Consider the following 22,273-nt stretch of genomic DNA (forward strand, 5'->3'; position numbering starts at 1 on the left):
CCTTTTGAATTAGTTTCTTTAAATTTTCACTTTTGAATTCTTTGTCCTGATCTTACTTTTCCACAAAAATAAAAGAGCTAAAGTCAGGATACCTCTCAGAAACATTGGAGTGTGGTTCTTTGTGTCAGTTATCACAATGACAATCTGTAAAAAAATCACTGTTTAAGGGTAGTGAAGCTTTTAATCTAGGGTTACAGATGTCTAATCTGTTTTGGGGAAGGGCAAACACCCAAAAAATGTTGAGCCTGTCATTTTCCCTCTTTCCTGCCTCCAAAGATCAAGAGCTGTGAAACTCTATTTTACTTGAACAACCATGAAGATTATATCTAGTATTAGACAAGCAGAATCCACTAAGTCAACGAAAAGTCATTGCTGTAATCCAGTGCAGCTCTCCAAGAAGAAGTTGCTCCCTCATGGAGCACCAAAACCAGCAGTGCCAACCCAGATTTTCTGGACTCACCACTGAGTGTAGAAAATGCACATGCTTTCTACAGTAATGATCCTCTGAGGCAGCTAAAAGCCATGGGTGTTGAGCTGAAGGGGTGTAGTGCTTTTGCAGTTTGCTTCAGTAAGGAGAGGAGAACCTGTGCAGAGAACAAACTTGGTGGGGAGTGTGAGACACTCATCCCAAGGGGACCAGTAACACTTTGCAGGTGAATCCTCCCAGCCTGTGTGGACAGTGAGTTCCAAGAGCAAAGAATCGGCTGTTGAGCAGATGCAGAAGACAATAATGCTGAGATTTGGCTTTGACAGCAGTCTTGTGCTCCAGGAACTGATGAGGTCAACCTAGAGTTTGTCTGCAGTACAGGCACTAGCTGTGGCTGTCTCCACAGCGGAGGATCATTCACTGGCACACAGTGTTTTGCAGTTTTGCTGGTGGAAGACTGAGTGTTGTTTTCCTAGCAATTCCCAGCAGTTGGTTTCTGTCACTATTAATGCAAATAACAAGATAGCCAGTTTACCCTCACTTTCAATAAGATCATACCTGCCTAGAATGTGTATATATATTCTGTTTCTTCTTATATAATTTTTAAGTCAATGATAGCTTACTCTAGAACAGTTCATGATGATACTGTTGCTCAAAGAGCTTTTACATGTAATACTGGTTTGGATAGGGCTCTGCAGTTACTGTTTAAGTCACATAGTCTCCAAACCATGAGATAGCTGCTTGTTTCCATTCTGGGTAAATACATGAGCAATTTTTTTTGAGTGAGAATGGCTGTTGTATATTGCAGTGAATTGTGTTGTCTGCATTTGTTTCCTACTCCTCTGGAATTCCATATTAGAAAAGAACTGAGACACCTTTTTGGCTCTCACAAAGGGAGCTCATGAGGACAAGGCACACAGAGGAACAAGGTTTATCAGCTAGTGAATAGCCATCCTTTTCCAAGAATGTCTTTAGCCCTTATCAGCACTGTACATAAACCTCTCCCAAAAGGGTAGCTGGGAGCCACATGAATTTCAGTCACGGTTGACCTGAGCTGCTCCTGGACTGCAGCCACTTTGATAAAGTTTTATGAATTAAAAGGCCTGCAGACCCGAAGTCTGTTTGTCCATGGAGCAGGTAGAGCATGGAAGGCATCCTGTTCCCTAGTCTAGACCAAGCTGCATTTCAATTTGTGATTTTTTTGTTAAAAGACCTCCTTTTTCACTATCTGCTTTTTGTCCTTGTCACTCAGGGATGGTGATGGTTTAGATGTCCTGTGTTTTCTCCTGCTTTGTTTTTATCTTGTCTGGTTGCAACTCAAATGCAAAATCTGAGCAATTGTCATAGAGTGAGTGGGTTAGAAGAGGTCATTGCTCTTGCCTTTCCTTCTCAGTGATGGTGAGGAGGTTTCCAAAATCTGCCCGTGACTGTAGTCATTCTTTTGCAATTTGTGAATTAAGAGTGCTTGTGAAGAGCCCGTCCATATGTTGGATCCATAGTGCTCTTTAATTTTTACCACAGCATCTGTGTCTGTCTTTCAGCTTTAGCAGAGGTCTGTTTCTGATAGGTTACCAGCTGTGAAATGAAGGCTTTTTTAGCTCTCTGCTTTACTGCATTTGTGAATAATTTTGCAATAAATTGAGGTGTTTCTTTTTTCATCAGAAGATGTGATTATTGTTGGTTTTGGAAGGTGGAAATGTGTCCGCTGAGAGAAAATAATTGATAATAAGAAAGGTACGTTTTCAGGGCGTATAGGTAGAGATGTACTTTGGTTGCTGTTCATCCAGTTAATTTGGAAAACTATTTTTGAACAAAGAGTGAGATTGCAACTAAAGTAATTTTAAATATAGATTTAATATGGTATAAGTGTTAACTTGAGAGTGTGATCTCTCTGTTGTTAGAAGCATTATATGATTTTTCTTCATCCTTTTTTCTGCTGTTAAACATCTCAACCCAAAAAAGCTCCAAAACCTTACTGTGTTGTCAAAGGTTAAAAAAGTGTTGTCTGGTCCTTAGGGAAGTTCAAGAACAGGAATCATGTCATGCTAAAGAAACTGTCAGATGGTGAATGGCAAAGTGATAAAAATATTAGAGTTTTGCTGCTGATTCAACTCACAAAGGAATTTTTTGAAAAGTGAAAAGAAACATGTTGTGTTGCAGGAATCACTCCGTTGTATGACCAGTGAGTGCCTCCTAGCTCTAAGCATGGCGTGCCCAGGTCATGAGTTTTAGCCCCATCTGTTCTACATGACGAGCTTGAACAGATCTCCAGATACCACACTTTCTCCTCAGTGGCAGTTTTTACCATTCCTGTCAAAGCAGCAGTAACAGTACTGTCTGCTTTTAGAGGCAAACAACTTGAACACAGCTTGCTTTTATTTTGCAGAAGTTTGCTGTAGAAACTTGTAGCAAAGCTAAGAAGACCTTCCTGATTCAAGAGGTTGCAGATTTGCTGTCTGCTTATTGCCTTGACGGTACCTTTGGTGGGAGTTGGTGCAAGCTGGGTTGTTACAGGCTGAGCGGACAGTTCTTACCCACTTTTCTGAGTATTTTGAGATCTACAGAAAGAAAACCACAAATTGTCTGTGAATGAAAAGTCTTACTTCTAGCCTTGTGCTTCAGGTGGGATGACTGAGAAAGGAAAAAGATTGTAGTTTTCCTATAAGATACGGATCATTTTCTTTCACTTGTGCCATTGTCTGCTGTCAACCTGTTCTTTAATATTTCATCACTCTTTGTTCCATGTGCTAGCAGTTGCATGCAGCTGCTCATGTGATGAAGCTTTGGGCAGGTGGAAAGCTGCGGCCGTGCCCTTATACAAGGTAAGGACTATCTCTTGAGGCAGGGATGTACAAGAAAGAGTTTGAGTAGCAGTAAGAAGAGCCAGATTTTAAATGCATACTGTGAATGACACTGCTGAACTCTGTCTATTCCCAGACCTGGGCTGACAGTGGATGCTGACCTAAGGGACACTGGGTTTTCACATGTTCTGCCTAGAGATAGGGTGTTGCTTCATCAGGCTCTTACACAGACCTAAGGGAGAATTTTCTTCTCTGTGTAGAAACAACAGCGATTTGTTTTCTGTAGGCCAATTCCTGACATTGCAGAGTAATCTAAACAACTCAATACCATCTTGTCAATTAGCTTTAACAAAAAAAAAAATAAAATCAGGGAGAATTAAATATGCACAAGTCTGTTCTGTGGCATGTTGCGGGGAGGACGGGAGGAGTTGCATTGTCTCACCCAGAAGAGGGAGCTGTCTTCTCTATGCATAGGGGCTTGGGTAGATTAACTTATTCAGTGTCACAAAATTGGAAATTATGTTCATGAGTATGTGTTCTGTAGCATGATTAATATGATCTGGTTGGGGAACGTCTCTGTGATGTATCCTGCCCTCATACCCTAATCATATTTGTAAATCTACTGTAGTGTTGGAGTTGACTGTCAAATTCAAGGTCAATTTGAAAGAAAGTATGCAACTAGAAACCACAAAAGGGAGAGTAGGGATGAAGCGAAGGAGTGGCAGAAACAGGATCCTGCATTGCATCACACTGGCTGTTACTCAGCCTTGGATTTCCTTAGGTATTCTAAATACCGAACTGTATCAGGATACACACCAGTGCAGCAGGTGAATTTCATGTTAGAAAGAAAATATAAGGCTAGACGAAGTGGTTTTTCCTCTGATTTTTTCTACCTTTGCAATATCATTTTTATCCAGTCTTGTGTTTCTTTCACTGTGAAGAAACATCTTGATGTTAACACTATATTGTAGTCACAGTTGGTCTCTCTTATGTCCAGCTGTACATTAAGTGTCCTCACCATAACATTCAGTTAGATAAGACTTGAATAATAGTGGAAAGAAAAAGATGGAAGATAAGTGCATAACATGAATCAGGAAGATGATGCTGTTGAGATGTTCTTAATTGCAGTTGTAATCACTAGGGTCTTTTGTTATTGGAAAGCATAGCAGCTAATTACTTTTCTCCTCTTTGCCCTCCTGCAGTTTGCTCTTGGTTTAGTGAATGATTTTGGATATAGCTACCTTAATGTTCCTGAAGATGCACTGTAATAGTAACACAGTTTGTATCTGGATCCCTTTCTTGTTCTCTGTGCTGATATGAAATTTAATTTGGAAAGAACAGATTAGAGGTGGCAGTATCAGTTTTACAGAAGGGAAAACAACACCTTGAATTTCATTTTAACCCTACTCGTTTTACTGTCAGCCTCTCACATGTCATTTGTGTACTTCATAACAAAATTATACATAACATGTTCAGAGGCTGGTTTTCTCTACCTGTCACAAGGCACGTTACATCACATTCAGGCAGCTTGTAAGTAGCTGAGTGTTTATATGGTTTGGGCCCTGTTACTGAGAATCAAAATTTCACTAATCTTTGATCTTTTTGCCTTGGTCTTATGTGTTGACTTCTAGAGCTACTGCATTTTCTTCTGAGTGCTTAGCTTCTCACTTCATCCTCAGAGAGCTATTCAGAACAGATCTGTCTTCTCTTCTTGTTTTGAATTACTACTTCCTCGGGCAAGTTCTACTATAGCTTCAAATCTTCCTTATCTGATCCAAATTACTTTTGAGCCTGTCCTATCTATTTTGTTAATTTTTCTTATGCTTCCCCTTATCCCTCTTTTTTGCCTTACCTTTTCTTATGGAGCTCTTGTCTCCATTTCGGTACTCTCTTTTTTGTGATCTCTCCCAGCCATTAGAAAAAATAAATCACTTAGAGCTATTTATTCTCTATATTCACACTATGTAGTCAATCCTATTTGATCTTTATGCTGTAAGTTCTTGTCCTTTAGGTTCAATGATTTACAGAACATGCATTCAGGATGCTTTGTCTACCGATATTACTACTACAACAAATTCCAGCTCTTTACCAGCCAAAATAAGGACTTAAAATCTTTCTGTAAATGGCATTCCAGAAACTTCCCTTGAAAAAGAAAAGGACCCAGAGCAATTCTGTTTTGAATGACTTCAAATTCTGTGAAGATTTTTTTAATTGTTGTTAGCTTTCCAAGTGTATGTAAACCCATCAGTGTGATTCTTCTTGACTTTACAGGCACATTTTGTTCGTCTGTGCTGCCACTGAGAGCTTTTGGCAAACACCAACAGAAGGAAACTGCCCATGCTCTGCTTAGTTTCTCTTTTTCTATTCAGATTTCTGGCAAAAGCACCAAGAGTGTTCCTGTCAGCTTTACTCTGCTTCAGCTTGATAAAGCCTGGAGCCACAGGGAAGGGAAAACTGAGAAAAACAGATCAGAATTAATGCATGCTTTTCTAAAAGTAAGAATACTCTTTAGAATGACTTACAAGGGATGTGTAGGTTACATCTGTAACTTGAACTCATTCCCTGCGGGTTGGACACCCTGTCTGAAATATAACCATCTAGTCTAATCAGGAATTTCTCAGCTTGCTGGAGAAAGAGGCGAAGGTAGTGTTAGAGCCTGTGCTGTGCAAGAACGTCAGACTGGAGGACTGTAAGTAACTGGAGTAACTCAGAAAAGCTGTTGCCTGTAGAGTGCTGGCTGGTCACTTCCTTTTATTGCACAGTGACCTCTGGATAGTGTGCTGTGTGTCTCTTAGATTAAAAAAAACTATCTGGTAAATGCATGCCCTGACTTACAGTATAATTGCCCTTCAAGTAAAGGTTATCACTTCAACTTTTCTCTTGGCTTTGCAAATTGAAATAGATAACAGCAAGAAGATCTCTGTAAAGTCTGTGAATACTGCTCAGCCATTTGCAGTGATGAAAGCTGGACTGCAGCATTCCTATCTTTTACTCTAGTAACTTGCTGTTCTTTTGAAACTACATCCTTGGTAATACTATCTGTAAAGTGTGTCAGTCATCCTTTTAGGCATGGGTATCTGTAAGGGGGATCAGGAGCTCATGTCCTGTTACTGGTGTTGCGGTCTCTCTGTTCTTGGATGCAATTTGAGGGTGTAGTATGTTGACTCAGTTGATATTTTGGTGTCATCTTCTTGGTCAAAGTGCAAAAAAAAAAAAAGTTCTTTAATTCCTAATGAGCTTCCTTTGGATATTTCCTCTGTCCCGTTGCGTCTTGCTCTGCTTACTGTCTGGATTCATTTATCCGCAGTAGGAGGAAGGAAGAACTGTCAGCTCAGAGCTGCTGAGGTTGTGCATATGAGCTGGAGCAGAAATACCTCTTACTGAGAAGAGAAAAGGATTCTTCTTTTCCAATTCTATATTAAATACGTATTAAATCATCTGGTGTTTCTGAACAATCAATAACTTGATGTGTACGATCAATAAATGGATGTGTGTCTCATGCAATCATTTTGTTGAATGTTTAATTTACCTTTTCAAGAGAAATGTCTTTGGATTCTCAAAAATTCTGTTGCAGTATTTTTAACTTAGTTGGCCTAAAAATGGACTGTGTACTGATGAATGATCAACATGGTGTTCCTCTAGATAATATAAAGTTGTTCTGAAGGTGCTTTTTTTTTTTCTTTTATTTTTAAAGACATTGAATGTTAAATTGTTCCCCTTCTCTAGTTGCAAACCCAGGTCAGCAGAAAGGGGAAACTGTAACATGAAATTTATATTAATATCATTGTGAAATGAAGAAGCAAGCTTTGTTGATATCTTGTGAATTTTCTGGAGCTTGCTACCTAAACTATGCCAAAGAAATAAATACATATATATGCAGTTCCACATATATATTGCAGGCTGTGATCAAGTTGCTATTTCACAACTGAGTTACAGCACTGCTGTGCCCTTAGAGCACCTTGCATGCCTCATTTGCCACTGATAACCTGCTGTGGCCCCCTGGCAGAGCTTATTAGCTTGAATCCCTTACAGAGCTCTAGAGAAACTTATTTTAAACTGCTGACTGGGTCCCTGGACTGTCGTTGTATAGCCGTTCTTGGTCCTTGGCCAGAAAAACCTGGTGTCTTTTTGTTTCTCAAATGTGATCAGAGTAATACAGCATGGTTTGTTTTCTCACAGAGTGCTATCAGGGTAGATGTTAGAGGCTCAAGTGTGTCCATCCTGTACTGAAATATGTCTGCCATTGCACTCTGCAGGTCAGGCATAGTGCTGATACACTGTCAGTATTGCCTGATGGGTGGTGAGATGGCACAGTAATACTATAGTTACGGTGGTCAAAAATGGTAAGTAACAGTGGAATGTAATAGGCATCTCTATTAATAATTTATGAGTCTATAAATAAGTCTTGTAAGATTGAGAAGTAGGTGGTAACAGGAGCTTTACTATTAAATGCTTCATTCTGTAGATTTGATCAGCTTCAACTATACGCAAGTTCTAAAGGGTGAAGTGGAAAGGCAAAGTATCTGTGGTCAGCTGGTATTTCTTTAAGAGGAAGTATTTTACTTAAGGATTTTTAATTTTTTAAAACATTTTCTGCATGTACCTCTTAAATGTGTCAGAGATATGTCCGTCTCTCTGCTGTGTAGAGGTGCATAGCAGAAACTTCTTGCCCATCTACCGGTATGTTCTGAACCTTTGGGGAACCTGGAACAAAATGTGATTTAAACAAGTAGATGTGGAAGTCTTGTAAACATTACTAAGCCATACACAAACTTTAGGAGACAAATGAAAGGTGCCCAGACTGGCTTGCTGAAGCCAGTTTCATGGTAAGAGGAGTTCTGACTTACTTGATTTGTCTGTTTGGAACTTTATAGTATTTTTTTGAGGATGAAAAGTAGGTCCTTTACAGACAGAAGCAGAAGTTATAACATCTTGCAAGGTAAGATGTTATACCTTACCTTACAAGGTAAAGTGTTTTAAGTTCTGTTGCTTCTTGTTAAAGAAAGATACCTTCTCAGGCTGACCTCATTTTCAGTATGTCTAGTGAAGTAATCTTCTGTTCTTTAATGTTTTTTTTCAATGCCTGAATTTAAGAATAACTTGACAAAAAGCGGTTGTGGCTGAACACTGAAATTTCTTACTACTGAAGGTTGGGAAGACAAATGAAGAGAGTCTGTCTTTTGCCAACCTGGTAAAGTGTTCTTAGGCTGATGTGGGTTTTTGGTTTTGGAGGTGGAGTGTGTATTTTTGTGATTTTTTTTTTTTTGGTGGGTTGGTTTTGGGTTTGTTGTTTGGTTGTTTTGGTGGTTGTGTGTTTGTGGTTTGGCGTTTTGTTTTTTTTTTTTTTTTCATTTTGCTTTTCACGCTTTGAAAGCATGAATTCATTTTTTCCTGTGTTGAAAAGAGGTCAGAGTTGGTCCCTATTGCCACTTAATTCTGTACTCGAGTGTACATTTGAATCTTGATCTGTGAGTTTGGACAAATAATCCTTTTCCACTAATCTACTGCATTGTCTGGAAAACTAACAATTTCCCCTGTGGCAACATTCAAGCTGTTCTTTGTGTTATGTCAGTTCAGACTGGTTTCCCAGCTTACCAAGATATATCAGTTGTATAAGCGAGTGAGAAACATAGGGTTTCTATAGCAAGCTGATCAGTTGTGCTTCAGGGGCTGCAATGAGGGTAGTTTCTGGCAGCCAGTTTTCAAAATAGCCGAATGTTGTGAGGAAAAAGTTGCCTGCAGGAGCATGCAAAGTTGAACTGCAGCAGGTGCCCTAATGGAAATGCTTGATAGCTGGCAGTAATGCCATCCCCCTACATGACAAACATACACTTTTTGCATTTGCCGTCCACACATGCTTTGCCAGCACAGAAAATCTGCTTCCTTTCATTCACATGAATAAGAACTTTAGTGTCCCTGCCAGATTCAATCTGGTTCTTAAATGTGGTGGATGGCAATCTCAAGTTCAAAGCAATATTGAAGTTAATTTTCATATGGAGTTGCTGGTTCCTTCTACCTCTTGTGATGTTTTGGTACGAGAAATTCAGCAGCTGGTTTTCCAAAAGAGTGGCCAACTGCCGTGAAGCTGTATGCATGTCAGTGTTGTAGATAAAGGTAATGTCAGTATAGTATACGGAGAAATGTAGGCACAGCATTTGGGAGACTCATCCAGAGATTTCTGTGTGGATTACAGAGTTATGAAGAGACTTTGCTTCTGCTAGCCTTCTGTTGAACAACAAAGCTTGATCTTTCACTGTGTCTGAAGCAGTTGCACATTTCAAAAAGGTTAGGTGTATGAATTGGAATATTGTCTCTGAAATATTCTTTCTGTACCTGTGAGGCAGCCAACTATAGGGCTCTGGTGGTTTTACTTAAACGTGGCCAGATCCACATGCCTGTGGCAAAGCAACTCAAAAGGAGGAACAGGAGTGCGAATTCTTCTAGAGTCCTTTCTTGCTCACAGACTGCGTATTGGTTGTCATTGCTTTCTGTAATCAGAAGTGCAGACAGCCTCGTGTATATAAAACTTGCAGAACTGAAATAGAGAACCAGCGGTATACACCGGTGTTGAACACATTCGTATGTAAAATATTTGAAGGGTCAAAGTGTTCCACAAGCAATAGTGCTCATTCTTTTTCTTGCCAACCATGTTTTCTGAGGAATAAATAGGTGAAACTGGGAATGCATGTAGGTAATATATTATTTTTTTTTTTCTCTAGTCCCATTACAAAATAAAGCCAAAAATAAGGTAGGGTTTGTATTGTTAAGAATGCTGCACATCAGTAATCAGCTATGAACATTAAATTTTCAGTATGAGTTTGTTGAAAGTTCAATATTAGAGTCTGTAAGTTCTTACCAATACTAATCTATCATTGTTGAATAGTATAAAATTCTTAATTTCTCTTCCTAAAGTAGAGAAAAAAATGCTCTGAACTCCACTTCTGTCAGTATAGAGTTGCTCATAAATATGTATTTGAACTGTAATTTCAGTCTTGCTTTAACCATTCTAGTAATTCAATATAGCCCTCATCACTGACTTCAGGAGAACATTTTGCAGTGTACATTTTTATCTGGAGAGTTTTGTCCTGTTTTACAAAACTTTTATCTTTTCCTTCTGGAAATAATAGTCTTTTTTCTCTGCATCATCCCCCACAACTGTGGGCTGAAATTGAATCAAAAGAACAAAACTACGCAAGGAGTCTTCATATTGACAATTACTTGCTCTCTCAGAGGGTCAGGTTCAGTATCTTCTCCTGTCATATATTAGATTATTGGTCTGTGTGCTTCTTACTCATTCTAATTGTAGTCCTTTTTAATTAAAATATTTTTCCCCTGCCCATGCTCTCCAAAAAAAGGGCAGAAGAATATTTTTTTTTGTTAATAACACAAAAAGAAGCATTTAGATTGAATGTTTATTCTGTTAAGGTCTCAACATGTAACAGAAATAGTTAATATTTGAAGAAAGAAATTCTATCGAGCTGTATTGGCTATGCAGATAGGAGAATTAATGATTTTGCTGCAGGACGATCAATCTGTTTCTCCATCTAGAGGTAACAAGCTCTTTTGCTTGAAAAATGTGAGATTTGGTGAGGAGGGAAGAGGAGAATGAAAATTGGGAGATTAGGGGGTCACAAGTGCAAGTTGATACTCATTTTGGAAGATAAGTAAACGGTCTACTGTTCGCTGTTCCACCTAACCTGTGCTTCTCAGGGAGAGGCGACAATAGAAAGAGGCATGAAACCTACTTGGTGAAGATTTGCATTTCAAAAGGATTGGCAAGGCTTTTAATTCCCTCCACCAGGGATGGCCAGGAAAGGCATTTCGTCAGAACACAGCATCCTGTCTTCAATGATTAAAGGAAATCTGGATGTAGGAGGGAAATAGGCAGCAGCTTTGGCAGCATAGGAGAAAGCTCAATAATACAAAATCTCTCTGATAAAGCCAGTCTAAAATTGCACCAGGGAAGAATTTTCCCTCTTTGCAGTCAAAATTTTTCTTCCTCCTGGGCTGTTTAATACTTTTATTGTTATTCTTCTGCTTGTTCCTGGGGACTTAGCTGTGGCTAATACGGATTCTTTGGTTGTACTTACAGGTGGAGCTAAGGCAGGCTGTCTTTTCTGTGTTGCCTTTGCTGTTAGTCTTCAACAGTATGATCCAGCTTGCTGAGTTCAGGCTGAGAAAAAGGGTTAAAATACAGTGCTTCTGAAAACAATCCTGTTCACAAGTAGATAAATCAATTTAGCAGATTTACTGCACTACTTTTGTATGCAAACTCTAATGTCTGTGATTGTGGGAATACTTGAATACTGTGGTTTTAGGTTGCGAATAGAAGATTAGCAACTTCTGGATGTAATTCACCGGATTTGAGAGAAGAGAGACCTGCTTTTTAATTTCCATAATAATTGCACTGAGCTGGTGAAACTGATTAAAAATGGGTTTGCTAGTCTACCCTCCAGCCCAAAAAGAAGCAGATGCAGGATATTGCGGTGAGTGGAGGACAAGGATGTAACTTGACCAAAAAAGACAAAGGATTAGGTGATTTGTGACACTTCACTCAAGCTGAAACGGAAAGATGGCAGTCTCGGTGGTTCTTCCTGCTTTGTATACAAGGTCAGAGGAATATATGATTATTGTTGCAAACAGACTACATCAATTTTAAAAACAAACCCCACATGTTTTTCATATGAGAAGTCAGTAACGGTTGTAATTACATTGGCTGATACGTGTGTATAAAAATATTGAGGTAAAAATCTTAAAAATGTCAGAGAAGCTGATGAAGGAAGAGGAAATAATCCTCACCTGCTGTATTTGATGTTATATAAGCTAAAATGTTCAGAAGACTTTGGGCTGGTTCTGTGCTTGACTTGATCCTTTTGGGGATTTTAAAGTACTTAACTTGAGGAGATCTCTGTGTGTTCAACACACAGGTGAGCTGCTTACCATCTCCCAAACATTTTTATGTGATAAATGAAGTTTGCGTGTCCAGAGTGGAATGTTTTTGCTGAGGAATGAGTTCCTTAGTCCTGCCTCTAGTCCTTCCTCTTGGCAAAGGGTCTTGCCACTGCTAAATGCTTTAGTGTTTCATCTTAATCTGCCTGGAGCTGAAAGCGTTATTAATAAATGACCCACAAAAGCAGTAACTTGTAAAGCAGACAAGAACTTGCTGCTTTCGAGCAACGAAGGCTGCTGTGCTCCTCAGCAGTTTAATATTTGCTTCCGAAATGTAATCGTAATCATCACCTGAATCTGTACTACACATTCAGCAGTTTGAGTGTTAAGGTTTTGCTGCCTTGTGTGTTGTCAAGATCGCAGTGGTTACAGTTTAAGGCAGGGACTAACAGCTTCAGTTGTAGAACTAAGTGTGACTAAGCCTGAGCCTGACCCATGCCCCCATCAGCATGCAACTTTTGGATCCTCCTAGATTTTCCCTTGGGTGATTCTGTCAGTTGAATACCAAACAGAAACTTGCAGGTTGATACATTGGGCATGAGCTCCAGAGATCCCCCTTGTACTGCATGCTTGTATAGCTTTATGACTGACTACTTACGTTCTCCATCTTCAAAATGGGAAATGTGTAATACCTTTTCTTCACACTTGCTTGATTTGTCTGGTTAGACGAACAGCTTTAGAAGCAAAATTTTTCTTACCAAGTATTTTTGGAGATCTCCAGTTTTGTTCAGCTGTGAGCCTCTAGATCCCACGTGAATAGGACTGATGCCTCAGAAATACCAATGAGCATCTGCTAGTCTTCAGCACTGTTCCGAAATTTCACCTTTATATTTAAGTAGAAGACAAAATTATAAACAAGGGTTTACAAATCTTTTTATGTTCTTCTGTCTATCTGTCATTCTGTCTTCTCTTGTATTTAAAGAGACTTTGTTGTCTTTGGCAAAAATGAATCTTTTTTTACCCTGCTTCCCTCTCTTCAGGGTACAGATGATGAGCTGTGTCACAAATTCAAGTTCATTGGGGCACTGCTGCTCTTCCAGCTGTAGAGGAAAGGAATAAGCTTGTTTCTATGAACTCCTTTTTATTTGAATTTTTATTTATTAGCTCACTTATGTCAAATTTGGTAAAATACAAGTTAAATCTGCACGTAATGCATTTCTAACAGCAAGATGGCAATTTACTTTGGAGTGGTGCCAGTTCTGCTTGCTCCGATTGAAGCATTTGTGGTACCAAGCACGAGTACGTACTTAAGGAGAGGGAAAGCAAAAGCAGGTAAACAGCACGGTGAGCCTTCTATTTGAAACTCCCTATGAGAGCTGAGAGATTTGCAATTAATGTCCGTATGTTTGTTTATAATCAGTTTTGAAAGGATCATTAAGACCCTGTAAGCTTCTGAATGCTGAGAGACAGGAAGTCGGTTTTGAAAATCTGTATCTGAGAATTAATTTATGTAGTTGTTTTTTTCTTCTCTGATCACTGCCTGTATCAGAATCTGTGCGACAGAAAATTTCAAATAAGTATTTGCTGATGTATTTTTTTGAAGGCTATATGAAGTGACTTTCTTTAATGTAATGGCAGTGTTTGCTTGCAGGTATGCTGTACAGTTTCTCAGTATCAAAACACTGATCCCCTAACTTGTGATGACTCTTCAATTAGGAACTGCTGTCAGCTGTGTTATAAAATCCTTTTATATATTTTATGATATGCTTTTTCTTTTCAGGTTATAGCGGTTAAAGCTTCTAACTGGTATCTTACTCAGGAGTTACCTTGTTTGAGCATAACCCTAGAGGTACAGCCACAAGCATAGGCTTGATCTTGTCTGTGTAGGTTATTGTAACTGCCCCAGCATTGCGGTGTCTGAACAGTTACATGATATATTGTTTTCATCCTTATTCTGCCAGTCCTAAGATGCCTTATGATGCTCACAGTGGTCTTCTGTAGGCAGTATAGAAGGTAAAGCGCTGGTATGGGTTAATAACAGGAAAAGTGGAACGCTTTCGTCTTTAGTAAACATAATCTTGTTGAATGCTGGCAATTTCTGTAGTTTAAAAAGACTGTTTTTCATTCCAGTTGTATCTTCTACCAGAGATTTGCTGCCTTTTCTAATTTTGTCTCATTAGTATATTGCATATACAATTCTACAACCAAAATCTTTAGTAGAAAGTATTGAAATATAAGTGGACCAGGATAGACCCTTGAAACACTCACTAAGGCTGTTCTCTACCAGTTATGCGGTCATTTTCTGATGAATTTGTCTGGGCTATGTTTCTTTAGTTTGCTGCCGAGCATACAAAACTGTTGAACATCCTCCCCTGCTCAAAATAGATCGCTTCCCATTTTTCCCATTATCCTTTAGCTTCTCCAAAACTTTAAGACTGTGCTCACTTTTTTTTTTTCCTCTAAAAATTCATGTTCCTACTCATTTCCCTCAGTATGAGTAAATTCTCTTCCATGGCCTCCACCAACATGCAGTTTTCCTTGAGTGTGTTATGAAGTGTAATCCCTAACAAGATGAACAGTGAGTTTCAGCTCTCCTCCACCCTTCTCCAAATCCTGAATGCCAGTCATGGCATGTTTTATTTTATTTTATTTTAATCCAAAGCATTATAATTTTGTTCTTTAAGGGTTAAATCTGGATTTGTTTATAAATTTGAAAGCCAGTGTTTTGTGCTCTTTAGAAGACTTGCATGGATTTTAATAAAGTACCTTGATCTCTTGTTGACTGGTTTCATCAAAAATCTGAATGTTTCTTCTTGCTTCCACTGAAATCTTTTGTCTTGCTTTCCTTGACCCTGAAGTAAATTCTTTATACGTAATGAACACTTTGTTGTGAAATGCAGACAGATTTCTCTTGCATCTTTGACCTGTATCACAGTGTTTTTGTGAATCTCTTTGGATGTGCATCAGGCATACAATGAATATATTAAATGGGGATGGCTGTGACTTTTAAATTATGAACTAGCTGAAAGTCACTGAAACGTAGTCCTTGGAGCACACAGAAGAGGACGCCACTAACTTTGTAGTGCTGTTCCTTGTCTTGTGCCTGAGGAGAACTGAGAATATGCTGGTTTGGGATTGCAGTGATAAACCTGTGCTTGCTTTTGTGCCGGTTTCCCAATAAAACCTCAGCTTTTCTTGGTGCAGCAATTGGTGCAGGTGCCAGCAGAGCAAGGTTATGTGATTTGGGGGTTTGTTTTTATTCCCTGTTCACCTCATTTAGTTGTAGCTCTAAGGCAAAACATCCCCAGGTCCCTGTGTGTTCAAATGGAACCAGAACAAATTGCTTCGTTCCCCAGATTGCTGTGAATGAGGCAAAATTAATTTGAAAATTTAGGAAAGTCAGAGTTTTTTATTAGAAGGAAAGCTGATGCAAAAGCGAAGGGACGATCTTGGATTGTGCAAATAAGGAAAGACCCTTGATCTGAGGGTCAAAGGGAAATTTTTGATGGAAACTCTCTCTGTAAAAAAGTACATTTCATACAAGAACAGGCAAGTACTCAGAATACTATTTCTGTGCAATTTTTCAAAAACGTATATATTCCAGGAGGCCAAGAAGAAAATTTCTTGATGTTGGACTCCACAAGTTGCTTTAGTGATAGGCATGAAAGATCTAAACAGAATTGTATTGGAGCTTTCTGGCTTTGATTGAAAAAGAGTGGATAACTGATATTCAAACATCAGTAAATTAGCAATATTAAGGTAGATTTTTCAACTGTACATATGCATCTGACACAACATACAAATACCCTTTCTTTTCCAAAGAAGTGCAAGATATTGGTGTTCTGCAAATGAGTTTACTGCCTTGTGTGCTGTCAGACAGTGTACGCTCACACCAACCCGTATTTTCATGTATAATATTAAAATATGCCGACACTTATTTGCAACAAAGTTAATTTATTAGAAAGAACTAATAACTGTGACAATAATGTTCTTCTCTAATGACGATAACTGACAGTGTTACGGTGAGGTCTTGCAAAGTTATATACATCTGTAAACATGATTTGCATGGATATGTTAATGATGTGTTCCTAATTGGAAATAACTCGGTGACAAACTCAGGAAGACACTCTGAGTTCAGGCTTTCAAACTCTCATCCTCAGAGAAAACTTGAAAGGCTGGGATATTGTTATTTTCTTTCTCAAGTCACAGTTTGAAACTGTAAAACCTTTCATCTGCCTGTGCTGCAAAATATCAAATGTAGGGTGGCACTCTTCATTAGTTAGTACTGCTAAAATAAGAATGGAATGCCGCTCAGGAAACTGATACAGATAACTTTTTTACTCTTTTGAAGACTTTTGAAGGAAGCCAAAATTATCCTCAACACTCGTTTTGTTTGAAAATGTATTTGCAGTACCTTACAAAATGCTGGAACTGGTTAAATGGGAGGGAAGGGGAGAGAGATTCCTGCCAAACATTGGGCATTGATACCAGAGAAGGTATTGATCTTCCCTGACTTCCCTAACTTAAAGCAGATAGAGGCCAACAGGAAAACACCAGTGAAATACTTAAAAGGAATTAGGGGCTGTTCTGCTAAGAAGGTAACGCCACTGACAGCCCAGCTCGAGTGTCTCTATACCAATTCAGGCAGCATGGGCAACAAACAGCAGGAGCTGGAAGCCACCAGGCTGTTAGAAGAATACAACCTAGTGGCCTTTACTGAAACTTGGTGGGACAGATGCCATGACTAGAGCATGGTGATTGATGGCTACAGGCTGTTCAGAAGGGACAGGCAAGGAAGGAAGGGTGGAAGGGTTTGTCCTCTACATCAAGAGATGGAGGGAGTGTGAAGAGCTGCCTCTGAGGAATAGCCACGAGCAGGTTGAAAGCTTATGGGTGAGAATCAGAGACCGAGGCAATAAAGGGAACCTTGTGACTTAAGCACAGTGGGAAGAGTCGTCTTCAGCTGTCATATGCACCATATGAATGCCAGTTTCATTCTGTGATTCTGGGAGAGCTATTTAACTGGCACATGTTGAAATTAAGCTCACGTATGGTCTAGTCCATGTTAAACTCTTGTATAGAACAGTCTTCTCCACAAGAGACATTTAACTGTCCTACAAAAATAATAGGTTTTAACTTACATTAGGAAAACTATTAATTGAAAAGCCTTTTTATTTATAAAAACAAACTCTGTCACTTGATCTTAGAATAATTTTTGTGCTAGTCATTATTCTACTGTGCTTTATTTTGATTTGTTAAAATCACAGCCAACTAAGATAATACATATATTGGCTCAGATTCTGGACAGAGTTTTGAGTGTGAAGATGAATTTTGGTAACATTCCTCATCTTAAGTTTTTGTTTTCACCCCTGAAACGGTTTAAAAGTGCAAAGGATCAAGAATGGTACTGATTTGGGTTTTTTTTTAGTGGTGATCACTTAAAAGAATTCAAGCTGGATTAAGCTCTCTTCCAGGCCACTTTGAAAGCAGCAACTTCACTCTATCCAGAGTCTCCCAAAGGATGTGTATGTACCTACCTTCTGAGAGTGCTAGCAGCAGTAACAACGAATGTGAAGCCTACAATTTTATACCGTTCTTTCAGCCCGCACATGATGGAGACTGGGAAAACAGGACAAGAGCATAATGAGATGTTCAGTGCCAAGCCAGACATGAAATATTGTGTTAAAGTAAAAAACGCTGCTGTGACTTTTACTTAAACAGGTTAGCAGAGGATCTGTGTAAAGCACTGGTACAAGTGTTTGCTATGATCCTAGTAAAAAAGGCACTCAGACTCTGTGACATATTGAATAAAATATCATTTATTGGAACTAAAAAGAAGGGAGAATGGACAATCTTACGTCTCTGAACTCCAGTGAGGGCACAGCACAGTGTGCAGAACCCCACCCATGGAGAGGTTCGCTGGCATGACGATCTTCAGCATTCTTACAGGAGTTTCTTAGAAGAAAATTTTATCAATAATTTGTGCTGTTGAGTGAAAGGAAGTTTGCATGAGAGCATCCTGCCTCACTTAAAGACATGATGGGGTGATACAGGTGTGACAGCTGCCTAGAGAGTCCTCTGGTATGATTAACTGGCCAAGTTTATCCCGCGGGCAGCGTGTATGTGCAGCACGGACCTGAAGGCCGAGTGGCATATACAGCGTAGCACAGCCCTGCAGCTGCTCAGGTTGACTGTGCTGTGGATCACTGACTGTGTGCAGTAGCCTCCTGGTTGGGATCACTACACTGTGCAGCTGTTCAGACATTGTTGCTTCCTGCAGCGAGGGAAAGGTACATCTCACAGCTCTCAAATGACTGCTGTGCTTGCAAAATGGCAGCTGACCTGATCATTTGCCATGATTCCAGTGTCTTCTAAAAGGACCAGGTGTTCTGTCTGTGTGCACGCTATTGCATGGAGTTTGCATGTTGAACCCGGATGCTGTTTTTGTACCACTGATGTTTCAGTAAGGAGTGCAGGGCTCCAGAAGTGCAGTTTGGGATCCTTCAGTTGCTGTGACCGTGGCTTTACTGGATTTCATCATAAGCATAGAGGAAAACCATATCCTAAGATTGGCAATCTGTTGATTAAAATGTACAGAAGAAAGCCTAAAACAAGAGATAAAACATTTCTTTGTGAACCAGAATGATGATGCAGAATCAAATTTTCCAAGGAAATCTGTTATTAGCAATCTTATTTATTAAACAGCCCTCAGTGGTGGGAGGGAAGCTCTGTTTAATTTTTTCATACTGGATTTTCAATTTTATGTTTATGGCTTTAAAAATGTTATGTTTGTTTCTCCTTTGAAAAGTAGCTACAAAGTAGGGAATGAGTATACAACAAAAGATATCTTCATTTCAGAATATGCTGAAGGCCATTTTCAGATACAGTGCAGGGCTAGAAGAGATATCCTGCTTTAGAATAGGATGATGGGCTAAATTTAACCTCCATGGTAGCAAATTCCAGTGCTTCTTATCCTCTGTTTTTCTTAATACCCTAACCTAAAGAGTTTTTTTACCCCAGACTGAAGCCATGAGTAATCAATCTTTTGTGTGTATGTGTGAAATTGAAGAACAGTTTGTCACCGTTTTTGTTACTGTAACATACTAAGTATCTAAAATTTGCTGTTCCCTACCACCACCTTCTTAAAACGAAACAAGTCTGTCTTCCCAGTTTTTCCCCTAATGAAACATGTTAAGCTGTGTCATTTTGTTCCTTTGGAATTGTTGCAGTCAGTCCCCACCTTCAAGTGTGGGATCTGAAGCTGCACCCAATTTATCAGCAGAGATGTTCGCAGGGCAGAGTAAAGCAGGATAACATACTGTTGTCTCATGCTTTGCATGACATAGTTATTAATATACACATCAGCCAGATTTTCTTTCATTTTCTTTGCAGCACAATACTGTTGGTTCCTGGTTTTGTCCTTTGTTATACGCCTGAGGTTTTCTACAGTGTGCTGCCGAAACAATTTCCCTTTCTGCCCCCCTCCTTTTTTTTTTAAATTCAAGTTCACTATTTTCTACCTGTCTCTACTGAATTTTATAATACTTATTCCAAACATTTCTCCGTTTAGAATTGCAATTGTCTCCCAAAACATTTGTAACCCCTTCTGCCATCTAAATTTTGAATTAAATTCACAAAATTTAGTTATCCGCCAGTCAGTAGAAAATATTAACTGTCATCAGGGCCTCACTTCATAGGGTTGTCCCAGCTCGTACTGAATTACTGATACCTGCTCAGTGAGAATATTTTTCAGTTGTGCATCCTCCCTAGTGTCAATTCATCTTCAGCCTTTCTCCCTGGTTTGCTTATAAGAAGTTTTGCAGGACAGCCCAGCATCAGACTGCTTTGCATCTAAAAGCTGTCTTTAAGCATTTAGACAAGACTACCAGGAAGATAAAGCCAAACTCTTCATGGTAGTACCTGGTAGGGGGACAAGAGACAATGGGCATAAATCAAAACATGAGGGGTTTCAACCCAATATAAGACCTTTTCACCATGAGGATGGATGGTCAAGTAGTGTAGCAGGTTCTCCAGAGAGATTGTGCGGTCTCCACCCTTGGAAGGTTTTGAGACATGGCCTGGGTGAAGTCATGAGCTGCTGGGTCTCTTTGCAAACCTAGCTCTGGTTTGAACAGGAGGCTGAACCAGAGGCCTGCTAAAGTCCCTTTATGTTTCTACTCTTTCTCACATCCCTCATAGCTACTCTGCTTGTCCTTCTGAGAGTTTGATAATTGTTGTTCATATCCCAAAGACTGCCTACAACAGTTCGCTCTTTTCTGTGGTGCAGTCGTCAGATCTTGCTGACAGAATATCAAAGATAGGTAGTTCATTCCACCAGCTGCACAAAGCTTTAGCCTCCACCTGATTACTTTTTAAGTCTGTATTACAATGTGACGTCGGTTTCCAAATATGTCATCATCCACCTGCAGTGGTTTGCTGGTGACAGCGGCACTTCTCAGAAGTGGCACAGCCACAGTGACAATGCAGTTGTCACCTCCTGGACTTGTACTTCTGTACCTAAAAGTGAGCATAGAAGCAGTGAGCAGGGCTATGCAGTTACAAAATGAACCTCCTCGCTGCCTTCCCACTTGCAACCTGTGCTTGTGTGCTTCCCATGGCTCCCAGCTCACTTCCTGTGCTCATGGAATGGCTTGGTTCTCCTCTTCAAAGCAAGTTTGTGAATGACGTCCATGCTACACAAGGAATGTTGTGGGTTGAGACTAACTGGCACAACAGCACAGCTGTCTGTGAACCTTGTATAGTTTTAACTTTCAGAGGTGAACCGAAGTGATCAAAAAAGCTTTTACATTGGAATTTTGCACGGTCTTCAGTAAACGTGGGGAAGCATATTCCCATCAGTACATGGTCAACATAAATCACCGCCCCCTACTTCTGCCACCTTGGACCATTTAACATTACGAAACCTGCACAAAGACCTTAAAAACCAGCAGGCACTCCCTGTCTGCTGGAAGAGAACAGGCACTAGCTTGCCCTTACAGAGAAGAAGCAATTTTTCTTTCCTCCTTCCTTTTGCACATTGATCCATCTGTTTCCTATCCACTGTGATGCTCAGTGGCACACGAGTGGATGTCCCCCCACCCCACAGCACAGCGCTTCCAGGGGGCAGGGTGCTGTTCCTCCCGCACTTGCCGCACTGGAGGGAGCAATGCCTGGTTAAAAATAAATCTGGGAGCAGATGGTGAGGCAGATTATTGTTCATCCTAGGGCGATGATGATGATGTGCCAGCTAACTGCTGGTTGTCTATCAGAATTAATCAGGAGCTGTTGTTGCACATGATCAGTGTAGCCACTGCTCCCCCTGGGAAAAGGGACGGAAGAGGAGAGAAGCAGCTCTGAAAAATGAGATATCAGAGAGCACTTGTTTTTGAAGATATGAGAAGTTACTGGTAGAGAAAAGACGATATGTAAAGAAAAACAGGAATTTTTTTGGTGGTGTTTGTTGATTTTGGTTTGATGGCTGGTTGGTTTTGTTTGTTTGGGTTTTTTAAAATGTACTCATACTTTTTTATATATCCACGGGTGTGCTTAGGTCCTAAACAGCAACTTGGAAAACTTGGTCGCTTTATTCTTGCTTTTGGCTGGGTGTTTTTTAAAAGGCATAGCATTAAGAAGAAAATAGACAAGGTGTGGCATGAGTATCTAGAAGAATATCTAAAGGTGCAAAAAAAGAATACATGCATGTTTCAGTTTTCTTGATTGCAGGTAACAAGTGATGCTTCATGTGATAAAATGTGAGCAATATGAAAAGAATCCATATATTTGTAAAAATACTGCACAAGGCAGCAGTTAAAAGGTGGCACTTCCAGGCAAAGGGTATGTGCACAAGTCCCAGAAGGGCATCTTTTTCATGTAGCTGAGAATACAAGTTAGTTCAGTAGAAAAAGTTAGGTTGCATCAGTCTTCATATTCCCAGCACAAAGTGAATCTCAGAAAGTCAATCAGAGAGAAATGCTCAATCTTATCACATACTATTGTATATTTTTGCAGTGCTGAGGCACCTTTCAAAAACTGCAGGCTAGGAGCATCGTCTCTTACACCAGTACACCGCTGGCAGATGTTGCCCGTGAGATATTCCAGACCTTCAGGAGATCTGTTCTGATAATAGACTGCTTTTAAGTAACCAGCTTCTGGAAAA

The 22,273-nt window shown here is 39.7% G+C and overlaps 1 protein-coding gene across 1 annotated transcript in view; it reads left to right on the plus strand.

The window, feature by feature from the left end:
* Positions 1-22,273, plus strand: part of GTF2E1 (general transcription factor IIE subunit 1) — a 50,031-nt gene that overhangs the window by 9,851 nt on the left and 17,907 nt on the right. The gene's annotated exons all lie outside the window — the stretch shown is intronic.

This window comes from Columba livia, chromosome 1, assembly GCF_036013475.1.
Source record: "Columba livia isolate bColLiv1 breed racing homer chromosome 1, bColLiv1.pat.W.v2, whole genome shotgun sequence".
Classification (NCBI taxonomy): Eukaryota; Metazoa; Chordata; class Aves; order Columbiformes; family Columbidae; genus Columba; species Columba livia.